This window comes from Acomys russatus, chromosome 2, assembly GCF_903995435.1.
Source record: "Acomys russatus chromosome 2, mAcoRus1.1, whole genome shotgun sequence".
NCBI lineage: Eukaryota > Metazoa > Chordata > Mammalia > Rodentia > Muridae > Acomys > Acomys russatus.
In genome coordinates this window covers 7,149,237-7,161,880 of record NC_067138.1, presented here as the reverse complement: position 1 = coordinate 7,161,880, position 12,644 = coordinate 7,149,237, and positions in this window count along the sequence as shown.

The window sequence follows — 12,644 nt, the reverse complement described above, 5'->3', positions numbered from 1 at the left end:
GAACAATAATATAATTGTGATATTTGACATGAAGTATAGGGGCTAATTAAAATGGATGCTACAAATAATTTTTAGTGAAAATAGAAAAAATATAGTTAACTTTAAATATCATTAGATATATCTACCACACATCTAGTTATAGCAGAGAAATAAAGCAATTGAAATGGGAATAAACTGTAAATACTATTTGCTTCCACAAGACTCTATAGTGAAAGTATAAAGAAACTTAAAAAAAATCACAGAGACTATATTTGAAATATTTCCTAAATCAAGTACTCTTATTTGAGAAAGAAAAAGGATAAAATTCACAGGAAAAATATTTGAGGGTGAAAAGGCTGCTTTTCCCCAACAGAAGGAATCCTTTGCTAAAACTGGCACCTGAGCATAAAGTAAATGAAATGTCTATTCCCTGTGTAGGTGTATACATGAAGAAAAATACTGACTCCACTGGAAATTAATTCTCTTTATAGACGAACTTCAAGTGTTCACAATTTATATTCAAATGGTTGGATGAATAATATGTACCAAAATATAATGAATTATGAGTTCATTTTAGATATAAAATATAGGTAGCAACTCAAGTCATTAAAAATATACAGGGGGAGGTAATCCTCCTCAGGAACAGTCATAGGGGAGGGGAATAATGGGAAAATGGGGGGGGGAGGAATGGGAGAATACAAGGGATGGGATAAACATTGAGATGTAACAAGAATAAATTAATAAAAAAAATTAAAAAAAAATAAACTACTAACTTCTGAATATAAAAATGCTGGGTGAATAGGTATTACATTTGGAAAGAATAAGGTTATTTATTTTAAACCTACACAAAAATGCAACTCAAATAAGAAATCAGATATATAAATAAATATACATTTATTAACAGTCGTTTATTCATGAGTTAAAAAGTACATTTGATAAGCATGACCTATCAAGCCTGGAAAGAAAATTTAAAGTATTATATGAGTAATTTTGTACATTATTTTGAATTTAAGCATTACTAGTACAGGGCTGGAGAAATGGCTTAGCATTTAAGACCACTACTCTTCTTTCAGAGGACAGGAGTTCAGTCACTGGCTCCCAGCACCCATACTAGGAGGCACTTAGCCTGTAACTTCAGGTCCAGGGTGATCCATTGCTCCTTTTTGACCTCTGAGAATACACACCCAGGTGCACAAATCCACACACACAGAAGTATATGTACACAATTTAAAATGAAAATAAATAAAATCATAAAACATTAATGATTAGGGTTGAAGCATTGATATTTGCTGTATTTTAGAATCTTACATTATTGCTAGACTTCATAGCATACTAAATCCAGTAAGTATAGCTTCGAATTACAAAAATTGAACTTAGCAACAAAAGGAAGATAGAACACAGAACCACATTTGCTGTAAGAAAAGATACCCTTGAGGTGTATCCTGAAAGTCAGAAGCTGCATTTTTTTCATATTACCTTAGGATCTTTAAAATTATTAAACACAATACATTTCTAATTTCATGAGCTATAAAAAGAAATAATAGGTATAGAAGTTCCTCATGTAGGATGAGAACAATAAATTGGCCGATGAGCTAGCTCAGTGGTAAAGGCGCTGACCCCAAAGACCAATGGCTTAGTTTAATCTCTGGAATGTATGTAAAATTTGAAAGGAGAGAACTTACTGGTCCATAAAGCTGTATTTTGACCTCCACGTGCCTACCATGGAATTCGTGTCACAACTATCCACAGTAAATGAAAATATTTTTATAAAGAACATGGTAAGACAAACATACATTATAAGCCATTAGAATGCAGATAATTATTAACATATGTCTATACACTTAAGCCATATTAGAGCCCTATTAATTTTCCCCTAAAATGAATTTTATATCACTTAAAATATTAAAGTACTGTGACTCAGTACTTTAATATAAATAAGTGATAATGTTTTAATATAAATAAATAATAAATAACAAATACATAATATTGTGATATATTCTATATAATATATAAGTGTTTCACTATAAATGAATGATAAATAACAAATGTACTAGGCTTTAATTTATGTTATTCATAAAACTTAAATATGAATATATGAAAGTGATATGTTCAAAAATTAAAGAAACCAGCAGTTTTAAAGAGGTCTGTATATCCTTAGGTTTTAGCGGTTCATTGGTATTTTAATGCTGATTGCACAGGCAAATGGCTTCAGGAGTTATTATTAAAATGCAGAGGCCAGAACTTTCTGTCAACTTTTGCATGATAATTTCGGAGAATTATATGTCCTAGTGATTTTTAAAAGCATTTGTATCTTGAACACTGTTTTTTTTTTTTTTTTTTTTTTTTTTTTTTTTTTTTTTTTTAGAAAATTATGGTCAGTGTTCTGAAAGCATATATTTTACATGTCCACATACCACTTATTTCTTATCAGGAAATATGTTTGAATAGGTAAAGGCATAAACTGATTTTAGATATGCACACTTATTGAAATGCCTGCATGTGCTTATCCAGATATGTTCTTAGAGTCTGGGAGTAAGTATGGAGGAACTGACATTGAGAATAATAAATTAATGAAAATATGTTATAATATATGTATTCAAATGCATATATGTGATCAATATACTTTGTGAATATAAATTATACATATGCTTATATGAATTAAAAAATTCTGAGGAAATACCATTGACTACTCGACCACTGAGAAGTACAACATCGTGGTTTCAGAGACACAAAATATTTTAGGTTATGATCCATAATTATCCAGGTTTATCTTTTAATAACCATAATGCTTTTCAAATTATCTGTTTAATTCTTTGGTTAAACAGATCTCTATCAATTAATGAGAGGTTTGCTATAAACTCCTGAATAATACTATGTCCCATTTTACTATTTTGTTTATGCTTGAAAATTTGCTTTATATTTTTTGTACACTGTTGTTTGGTATGTAGTGTGTAGTAATATAATTAAAAACAAAATATCTTTCTTTTTCTCAAATACAGAAAATGATGTTTATTAAAATAAGCTTTAATCCAGAATGTGGTGTATATTAAAGGAATCTCGAAATGAGACAAATCTCGGTTTTTACCAAACAACGCATGCAGCAATTTTCATAAGTGTTCTCAAGATAAATGATAACTCCTCAAGTAAGAGGGCCGTGCAGACCTATTCATCTCACGGAGCTCATATTAACTTCATCGAGGTTTGGGACACTGCTGGTTTTAGTAAATAAACACACACACAATTATCTGCCTTGTGTCAAGATGTAGGCTTCTAAATTGGAGCCAATCCAATAAAAACTAGTTATCTATCCTCTGAAGAAGACTGTGGCATATGGTTAGTATATTATCATTTTTTACTTACCGAAACTTTTTATGATGTATTAGTTTTTAAATTGTATCTATTTTAATGTTTTAATTTGTGTGTGTTATGCATGTATGCCATGAAATATGTTCATATGTGCAATCCACTACTTGAACTCTTCACAAATCCTCATCGATACGTTACCCTCCCAACTTGATGTCTTTGCTTGCATTTTATTTTATTTGTTTTTTTATAACATGCTAAGTCCAGTCAGTGCTGTTGCTGTGTGTAAGGGTTTAGCTGCACTCTCTGGAGCCCCTCTTATCACCAGCTACGTTCTCAAAATCACGTGATTCTCCATCCCCTACCCGCTATCAGCTGCCAATAGCTCCTCAGAAAGGCGTGTGTGCCTAGAAAGAACCTTTCCCATTTATGCCAGAGTTTTGGCTGTAGTACTGATCATCACATAACGCCAGCTGCAGTGGTTTCCTACTGCAATAACCATGCCATATCCAGAAACACAGGCTACAGCACTTTTCTTCATCCTCCAGCTCTTACATTCTTTCTTCTTCCTCAGTGATAATCACTGAGTTTGGTTTTTATGTACATGTTGGAGGAAGTTGAGATAGATATGTCATTTAGGGCTAAGACCTCCATTTCTTGTTCTTATCACTTTGATCAGTTAGACATTTTTCAATTAAGGTTTCCCCAGTGTACAATAGGTTCTCTAACCAAGGCTTATGGGTGCAAATATTGATATTCAGAAGGCATGATAATATGATTATCTAGAAAAATAACAATAGGATTTTTTTTTTTTAATTTCAGGGCCAATGACCTCCTCTGCCATGAGTGATTCACTAGGATTACAGCACCGCACATGAAATTTGGTTCTGTGAAGCAGGCATCAAATCCAATCTGAGTGTGATTTCCCACATTATCTGTCAGGGGAGTTTGGCAGCATGTGGAGTCCAGTGCTGAGTAAGACCTTTTATGTGTTTTCTCCCCATCGAGCCTGAATAACAAGGCCACTTTAGATTGTATAAAACCCAGTCCACAGGGAGGAAGTTTCCTAATGGATCTGAGATTGGTTTCCTTATGTCTTGTTCCCAAACTGTTTGGTGTCTTTAGAAATAGGTTTTACCATGCAACCAAGTCTAACAGCAATAACTTGTGTAGTTTTGGAGATCAACGGGTCCTTCCTGACTCATAAGGAGATACCCTGTGTCTTGTGCTGAAATTTAAATTTTGCCTTTTCTAATCTAACTCCAATACCATAAAGCTTCTCTCTGTACATTGTTCCTTAATCTTTCTCTCTGTTCTTCTCTTTGCCTGTCTTCTAGATTACTGGAACTTTTACCCCTTCAATATATACCTTAAAACAGAAAATATCTACTAACCAAATCATGCCTACTTGTGATCCTTAATACGAGATTAGATATCAAATTTCTTTCAGGCTGCTTTCAGTTCTTTCCCACATCTTCTAACTAATCCAGAAAATATACAAATATTTTCACACTCATAAACTCACAGTGTTATCTAGTTATCTTTACAAGACTTGCGTAAGAGCAAAACAACCAACATGCCAGCGTAGATAGGGGAAGTACTGACGCGGCTCCGCCCCTAGTTTTGGAGCTATTGCAGGTGATGAAGGATGAGGGAGGGGCACTCAATTTTATTTGAAGTTGTCACTGATAGGTTGCTCCCTGCTCCAGTGAATGGTCCCCACACCTATTGGCATCACATCCACACTAATTTTATGCAGTGGGATTCTTAAAAAAAAAAAAGCAACATGTTAAAGCAGGATGTGTTGGTTGTTCTCTGTTCCCTGAGGGAATTGAAGAGGAGAACTGAGGACATGAACAAATTTATAGTACATATGTATGAAATTATCAAAAAGTAACATATTTTTAAATAAATAAACACAGTAATGTATGGCAGATTTAAAAGAAAGAAAATACACATTCTAGAATTTAATGCACCGATTTTTTTTTTGCACAAAGAAGAAATTCTTCAACTCTTTTATGTAAGAAAAAATTCATTTTGAGGACTGTCAGTTCACAGCATGAAGAAAACGCTCCAGAAAACAAGCTGCTCTTCAACAACATGAAATTTTTGATAGTGAAAACAATCAATTCCACAGTTTACATTTTTTTCTGTTTATTTTTCGGTAGACATTCATAAAGCAAATCGGTGTTTCTAACATTTAACATGACAGTGAAATCACTTAGGACAGATTGCATCTGTTGAAATGATGACACAGTGACAAGTCTTAGTTTGACTCTTCATAATGTCATAGCAAAATGTAAGAGCATATGTCCACTCCAACTCAGCTGCATATTGAAGCTCTGGTCACTAATTGCATGATTCCTATGCTTTTTTCCTACAGTGTCATTGAGATTTTTGCTCTCCTGTGGCTTTTCATCTTCACAATATTCATATTGAAAATTACTGTATGTACACTGATATTTTTCCTTTTCTTTTCTAGCTGATGTTGTTTTCCTGTGCATAACTTTCCCACAATCTTTATTCCTTGTCTCAATTACCTAATTTTAATAATAATAATGATAATAATAATAATAATAATAATATAAAACCACCTAATAATCAATGGCATTATATTAATATGATATGTGTAAAAGGTCAGAGTCACTTCTCTCTTGGTTGCGAACATCACTGTAAGTCAATACATCAATAGATATCTCATTAACAAAATAATTCGTATTGTTTAATTGCTGAATGATTAATGGCTGAATCAGAAAACTATGACACACACACAATATTAAACTTTTGCATAGAGCTCTTGGCTTTCATAGGAAATGTATAAGAATTCATGGGAAGATGGGTTGATATGTTAATTCAGCATAGTCTATAAATTGCTTCTGGAGACCATAAGAAATCACAACATTAAGGCCACAAAAGTTTATTCAATCCATATTTAGAAAATTGTACATATATTGAAATTTGGAACAATTAAAAGCTCTGTGCTATACCTTACAGCATCCTAAAATTCATATATTTCCTGCATAACCCACTAACTTATACACCAGGAAGCTTGCTAAGGAATGCAAAAATTTAATGCATATAGAAATGCTGACAAGTTCAAGGAATACTTACTGTTTCAGACAAGAGCATCACCAACACAGGATAGCAGTCTTAGGTATTCATTTGTATTATATTCATTAATTCATAATCAGCAATGATTATATTCTAGGCACTAGGAATTTAGTAAGAATTTCAAAGCAAATAGTATAATAGACACAATTTAAAGACATTTACATATACTTAGTTTTCTTATTGAAGTTTTTAATAAACACACAGATGTCTTATTATGGTAAATTGTATGAGAGGCCATGTTTGTTGTAATTAAGCCTTCTGATTCTCTAAGCTTTTCTTTGGGGTCTGTTTGTTGTCAGTTCACCCTGATGAACAGACTTTCACTACTTCTTGACTTAAGGTCAAGTGCATCAATTAGTCCTTTTAAAATCAACCAAGGCTATTTTTTCTGGGATTATTACATCTGGGATTCACTGGATTTACGGTCTTAGAGTATTACTACTAGATTCTTGGCAGCATCAAAGAAGTCAATGATGTTCCCTCTGAATATATTTTATTATTTTGGCAGATGTTAATTTATGAGAATTTTGACCTTATAGTATCAATTTCCTAAGAATTATCACAAGAGATTTGTACCCAATATTATAAAAACTCAATAAAATGATATCTATCAGTGCCTAGTTATAATGTTGATAATATTTTCATGAATTTCACTCCTTGGCAAATAGCTAGTATGTTGAAGATAAGCTTTTAACAAGGAAAGGACCCCACACAATATTAATTTAATTAATTTTACAGATGAAACAATATGCCCCAGCAGCAGAATCAATTACTTTAGCTCACAATTTATCATCTAGTCAATGTTCCTTTTAACTTTAGTGTTGATTGAGAATAATTTTAAGAGTTCCTACCATTTGACTGTAAGTCCCTCTGACTACCAACATTTCCTGCTTTTGAATGAAGATAGGCTAAGTCGTGGAGGTATTTATACTTGGGATAATTTGTTGTCATTTGGAATTAAGCATTTTCTTCAAAGTGAGGTACTATTTTGAAGCAGCAATTTTAAAAAGGTAAGCTGGTTAAGTCTCACATGTATAACTCATCCTTAAGTAAAACAATTGGTAATAAAGATATCTACCATTCTCTGTAGCAATTGCATAGCAGGCTATAGTTAGACATCTCAGATGAATTTTTTTTTTGTCTTTTACAAGATGAATTGAACAGCATGGTTTCCTCGGGAAGATGAAAGACCTACTATTTAATATCCACTCTATACTTGAACTTGAGTCTGCTTCATGTCAGTGTTTCTGATAGTGTCGTACTCTACGGTTGGCAAGTGAAATAATTCAATTGATTGTTAGATTCCCAATCCCCACCACCACCAAAAATGACTAAATAAAATTTGTATAAGTTTTCTTCAAAATCTGCATTTGAGTTGCAGAATTTTTAAATGGATTGACAGAGAAAAATAAACGTAAAACACTTTTATTTTTTTGATGTTTGAACAATGGAAATACATCCATTTAGAAGACAGATAATGAGTTGAGTTTCTGGTTGGAAACCTTAATATTGTTCAATCTAAATAACTCTTAGGTATTAATGGAAAGTGAATGAAATGTGGACTGAGTTTTTTTTTTATTTCGAGGAGACAGAGCTCATATGAAAACATAGATATGGACTCATGAGCATCTAGATTATAACACCCAGAAACAAAATAAAGTCACCAGATTAGTGGGGGCTGGTGAAGGAAGAGAACTCAGTTTTTAACATAGCAGTGAACGTTAAGGTGGGAGAGGAAGACAAATAATTGAATGATTCCCAAAGGAAATGACTGGCTAAACAGGGAGCTATCCAGATATTCTGAATGTAAAATGATACGATGAGTTTCCAGTGGGAGAGTAAGACATTTGTCAAATGCTGCTAAAGAGTTACAGAGTAAGTGCTCCATAATTGGCCATTAGACTTAATCATTTAAGAGTCACGGGGAAGAACAATCTCTTGTGAAGAGGAAATTATGAAGGGGGAGGGTGAGGTTATTGTAAAGAAGACCTTGAGCAAGAGACATCAATTACACCCAACATAGTTCCACCGACCCGTGTAGTAGGTCAATCAAAGGGCTTAGCAACTATCCATCACAGTTTGTCTTAACAGTCCCAAGTCATCTCATGCTGCCATGATTTACATCCATGGTAATTGCTAATAACAATTCTTTGCACTTTCAAAAGTATCCCAATTTTGATATTAAAATATATGACTGTATTTCCTCTAAAAGCACAGTGGAGGTGTTTGGTCTGAAACACAAGAGAGGGGCAGTACCTATAATTTGGGATATCTCTAGCCACAGTGACTACAGCAAAACAGATGGGAAAGAATTGGACACTTGTATTTCATCAAATTCATGAGTATTTTTCAATGTAGTTAGAAAATGAAAGAGTAAGACACTAAAGAATGCAGTTAGAAAGTTTGTAAGCTTCAAACGGAGAATTAATTAGTAAAAGCAGCTAAAATAATAGGTGTTGGTGAAAAACAGTAATGAGATATATCTGAGAATTGCTTATATTTTTTATTCACAAGAACATACAGAAAGGCAGCTTTAGTGTGGGTAATCCAAGTAGACTACAATGATTCTGATGAGCTAAAGAGACATACTGGAATATGCATGAACTCAAAGCCTTGCAAAAATGCATAACAGAGACACTGCAGATGTAATGAGCTCCAAAAATCTCAGCGGAGATCACTTGATTATCTTCCAGAATTCCAAGATATATGAACAAGGAAAACTTACTGGAGAGGAATTATAAACTTAACAATTGTAAGAGGATATTCAACATTGGAAATCACTTTATTTTCAACAGAAGGAATAGAGAAGCCTCATGCAACATATAAAGCATTCAAAATTAATTTAATAAAAAACTTAAAAATGAAAGTTGTGCCCTATTAAAGTTTCAGTGGAAAATTTATCAAGCTTTTACAAAGAAATAGCACCAATTATTCTTAATTTATTCTACTTGGCATCGGACAGGGAAGATACCATAATTCATTTTACCAGGTTAATTTCATTCTTATAAGAAAGCTGATAAAGATATAATGAGAACAGAAAACTATAGATCAACACCTCTTAAACATAATGTGAAAATATTCCATCACTTACTATTTAGCAAACGTCTGAAACATTAAAAATATTAATACATCATGATCAAGTGTCTGTTTTCAAAATACCTTCTGCAGCACTCAAAATCAATCAGTGCACTTTTTCAAATACACAGAGTAAGAGGTCATCCAAATATTTTGCAGGACTTTAGATACAGAGGTATTTTGTTCCTTTTGGTGCTTTTTTTCCTTTTAAACTTATTATCTCAATTTCTAACTGTTTAGGAAATTCTGAACTCTTTTCCACTCACACTACAAGAGAATAAAACTCTTTCTACACAAGTTATAGATACCCAGAACTTGATTTCTGTAGAATACTTTTGTGGAGAAAGGCCACATTTTTAATTATTTACCCAAAGTGTCTCACAGATCAACTGCACTATTAGATGGTACCCAAAGTTAAAGGCCAGCATGGTATACAGAGTGAGTTCCAGTATAGCCAAGATATCAGAAAAAGCATGTCTCAAAACAATCAAGCAAACAAATAAAGACAAAAACAAGCAAACACACCAAAAATAAAAAGAAAAAAAACCCCAGAATGCTCTGTTTAGACTACTAATCTACTGCAAGAGTGATTGGGTGTCACAAGAAGCTTGTATGTGAATTTGTAATACACAAAAGGAAAATTATAATTTCTTTACTTTTTAGGCAATCCACCTATCTCTGCCAACATTCAATTTGAATTTTGTAATTCTACGTTTTATCCATTCTTTATATGTATGAAGGATTTTTCCTATGCATGTTTTTCTGACACTTTGAAAACAAAACTTTACTAATGACTTATCAATTCTAGTATAAAGCATAAGCCATGTATGCTTCTTTATCCTGGGATGAACATGTTTTTTTTCTATGCTGGAATATTTTTCCAGGTTTTCTAGGTAAAAGTATTTTAACAGCATTTTAGAATTCAATTAAACATAATGGAAATATTCTGTGGATCTAAAAACCTATAGGAAGCCAGAAACAAATGACTAGACTGCTAAGAAACAAATTTCTTGCCTTAGTTGTTGAAAGTATAATTGCTTAACTAAATGAAACATCACATAAATATCTTCATTTTGATTGCTACGATTCTGGTAAGAAAGGCCAAGAAGATCATTCTCATATCAGAGGCGGAAAGACTTCAAGAACTCCTGTAAACTTTAAAGTCTATAAAAATTACTGCCAAAGTACAGGAAAAGGGCAAAGGTGGAAGTCAAGGCCTCAGATGAAATCATATCTGAAAATAAGACAGGCTACATGGCACCAAGATTCGGCAGACAGCGTATAGTGTAAACATTTAATGGAGCACAGGATGTCTAAGTAGGCAATATTGAGTGTATTTGAGAACTTGGGCCTGGGGAGGGAGTCAGCATCCCAGGGACATGCAGATAGTTAGTTAAGAGCACTGATGTGTTTCCTGTCAGCAGAAGGAGTAGGCAGAGGATGACTCCACTATGAAACCAATTGCAATGTAAAGAGGCAGCACAACTCTCTCTCTCTCACACACACACACACACACTCAGAAAAGTTGCATTTTCTTTCTTTTTCTTTTTTCTTTTTCTTTAGGTATCAACCAGCCCTGTTGATCACGTGCTGCACAATCTCCATGACACAGGACAATGCTGGGGTAACTGGTAGGAGTTCCAGTGAAGACTGAGTATTGACAGTGTGATAGAAAGCAGAGACCTTAGAAACAGAGCAACGACTCACTGCCATGAACATTTGCAATTAAAGATGTATGAAGAGAGGAGTGTACTGTGGGACACACTGTGACACTCTACACGTTCCTAGACAAGCTGTTTTCAATGGTCTTTTTAATTTTAATTTTTTTTCTTTGTGTGTTTTTTTTTACATTTTCTTTTAGGGTGGAGCTTGCTTACAAGATGTTAGTTACGTGGCAGTGCAGAGACGAGTGGGACTGGCATGAATGACGTGAAACTCACAAGGAATAAGTTAAAAGTTATAAAAAAAAATGTACATGTTCCAAACATCATGCTTATGAAGAGGTAAAATCTCTGTAAACCCTTAGAGGACAGAGGAAATGACTCAGTTTGTAAAGAACTTGCCTTGCATGCATGAGGGCCTGAGTTCCATCTGCAGAGACAACTTTAAAGAACAAAATGAAGGAGAGACAAAGTGTGTGAGGAAGTGTGTGTAGTTATGTGCACTCGTCACAACAGTTCCCAGTGCCAGAGACATGGTTATACGTGCACCCCTAGGGAGCCTCGGCAAGCTATCCTAGCATACTTTATCTGAGGAATAACATCCAAGGCTATCTTCTCCATACACACAGAGATGCATTAGTACACACCCACACCCACCCACACACACACACACACACACACACATACACACACTCACGCGCGCGCATACTTCTGCCTGTAAACATACAAGCATGCACACACACTTAACCTCAGATATGCTACAAATGTCATTTGTATGGTGTTACAATTCCTTTTAATTTTGTCTGTTTCATCTCTGTATTTGGTCTACAATCTGTGTGTGTGTGTGTAAAGATACATATATATGTAAGCACACACATATATGTATATACATATAGAGAGAGAGGAAAGAGAGGGAGGGAGAGAGGAAAAGGGAGAGAAGGGGAGAGAAGAAAGAGCGTGAGGCCACTGGGAGGGAATAGGGACAGTTGAATAGCGAGGAATTGGAGGAGAGGGAATATGGAGCTTGCTTTGATGGAAACATGTTACATGCATTAATAAATTCTCAGCCAATTGAAATATTGTGCTTTATAATATTTATTTTTTCTAATATTATATAATTGTTTCACTCATTTTATTTTTCCTATAATTTAAGTACTCATTAATTTAATACATAGAGTTTATTTGTTTTATCCTGGAGGTCCGAGTATCTTAAAAACAATTTAGTGTTTTTCTCTGTAGTAATACTTTAATCATTAATAAGATTAATTTTTATTAAATGTATTATTATGTCATCATTCAACTTGTACTTTAGCAACAGCTATTAGGCCTTTTCCATACAGTTGGATGTTTGGAATACATAACGGACTATGATTGAATGTGCAGTAGCTTCTTCTACTTCTACGTGCCAAGGGCCACAAGGGGAAAGAAGTGAGAGAAAGGAGTGGGGAGATGCATATGTGAAAATATAATAAGAAGAAAATTGATTTTTGCAAAAAAAAAAAAAAAACCTCAATT